Below are 2,500 nucleotides of genomic sequence, written 5' to 3' on the forward strand. Positions count from 1 at the left end.
AATATTTCCCATTACCAGAATCCCAAGTCAAGAAAGCTTTAAAGCTAAATAAAGGACGAGGCAATTTTCAATTCGTAAAAGATTATCCAAATGACAGGTGTACCATTATGCTTTTTATATTTTCTTTGTGGCGAGAAAAACTGAAGCGTGTAAATAAAGCTGAGTCCGGCAATGATAGTTCACTGATTTCTCGAACAACAGTAGATTAAGGGACTCATGAAACACAAAATGAGATAAGTAGTTCCGCATTATATGGGTAATGCCAGGCTGACACTTGCACGACTTTTTGCCACGAATTTGTCGTGGCAAGTCATGACATTTTGTGGCACGAACTGGAAAAATAAAAAAAAATAAAAAATTTACCTCAGAATTCACAGCTCACCTGTCTACATTGACACGAACTGGCACGACGAGTTCACGACGAAAGTCCATGCTTAGTTTTAGCATAGTTTGCGCACTTCCCGCATCGTCCCGACGAGTTCACGAACAGTTCGCACATAGTTCATGCCGCGTTCACGAAATTTTGTCGTGACCAAAATTTTGAACATTTCAAAATTCTCGTCACGAGCATGCCCCGATGTCACGACAGGTTCACGACGAGTTCACTCCAGTTCACGACGAGTTTACGCCAGTTTCACGGACTCGAGTCGTGACAATGCGTGCCACAAAATTCGTGCAAGTCAGGGTACCTTAAATCAATAAAAATCCTTCCTGGGAAAACATACAGGCGATCAGCATCATTTGTTATTGTTTTTCAATTGTGTTTTCTCCTCACAAGCTGATGCAAACGCCAAGATGCGGGCTGCCCGACGTAGAGCCCGAGGACTTGTATGGCAACTCGCACACCAGAAGGAAAGATACATCGTGGGTGCTGAGGGGATGGCGCAAGAGGAAGCTTACTTATTTGTGAGTACTTTTGAATATTGATAGCATGAATGGTTGATATATAAAGGCCGGTGAGTTAATAACAACTGATGACTTTCAGCAAATGGTAATAACTGTTTTTATAACGACTTACTGTAAATGTTTAAACATTTAGACAATGTTGATAATCATAGGCAAAAATAAAACACAAACCAAATGGCCAATAGTAATCTAAGCTCTTTCCATTTTATAAATATATTTGAACAAGATGGTACCATACTTAAGCTGCTTTTCTGTAAGACACTTGTGCACATGTTATGCGAGATGAACGAAACTAGTGAATAGTTAATGTACAGTAAACGTTCATATTTCAGAGAAATGCTTTACATTTAAGTCTCCGTCTTTACATTCGCACGCATATGGAGATGGACATACAGTCAATATATATATATATATATATATATATATATATATATATATATAGATATATATATATATATATATATATCTATGTATATATATATATATATATATATATTTATATATCTATATATATATATATCTATATATATATTTATATATATATATATATAATATATGTGTGTGTGTGTATACTGTGTATATATATATATATATATATATATATATATATATATATATACATATATCTATATATATATATATATATGTGTGTGTGTATACTGTGTCTATATATATATATATATATATATATAATATTTAGATATATATATATATATATATATATATACTATATATATATATATATATATATATATATTTACCGCTAGTGGCTGGAGAGTTGTTGGGTCCTTTGAATGGCCAGGCAAGTACTACATTGGACCCCCTCTTTCTGGTTACGACTCATTTTTTCTTTTACTTACATACACACCGAATGGTCTGACCTATTCTTTCCACATTTCTCCTCTTTCCTCATGCACCTGATAACATTGAGATTACCAAACGATTCTTCTTCACTTAAGGGGCTAACTACTGCGCTGTACTTGTTCAATGGTTACTTTCTCTCTTGAGTAAGGGTAGAAGAGACTCTTTAGGTATTGGTAAACAGTTCTTTTAGGAGAAGGAGAAGCCTTCTACTGTCTTGGATTAAAGTTCTCTTGTTTGAGGGTACACTCAAGCACTCTATTCTATCTTATTTCTCTTCCTCTTGATTTTTTGAAGTTTTTTATAATTTATATATGAAAGATCTAATTTAGTATTGTTACTGTTTTAAAAATATTCTTTCTTAATTGTTTGCTATTTCTCTTGCTTATTTCATTTCCTTGTTTCCTTTCCTCGCTGGGCTATTTTTCCCTGTTGGAGCCCTCAGCCTTAGAGCATCCTGCTTCTCAAAATAGGTTTGTGGCCTAGCTTGTAATAACAATAATACCTAGCTTGTAATAATAATAATCATAATAAAAAAATAATAAATAATAATAATAATAATAATATAATAATAATAATAATAATAATAATACAGTATATTTAATTGTCAAGAATTGATCATGACAAAAGAAGTGACAAACTCTAAGGATTATGATATCCCAATTTCACTCTAAAATGTCAACAGTAATAAGTTCGTGATAATAGCAATTTTTCATACATAACTGATATACTA

At 32.8% G+C, this 2,500-nt stretch overlaps 1 pseudogene; it reads left to right on the forward strand.

Moving 5' to 3' along the window:
• The window catches only part of LOC137646577 (matrix metalloproteinase-17-like), a 31,298-nt pseudogene that overhangs the window by 10,371 nt on the left and 18,427 nt on the right, over positions 1 to 2,500 (forward strand).

The sequence above is a fragment of the Palaemon carinicauda genome, chromosome 1 (genome assembly GCF_036898095.1).
Source record: "Palaemon carinicauda isolate YSFRI2023 chromosome 1, ASM3689809v2, whole genome shotgun sequence".
Taxonomy (NCBI): Eukaryota; Metazoa; Arthropoda; class Malacostraca; order Decapoda; family Palaemonidae; genus Palaemon; species Palaemon carinicauda.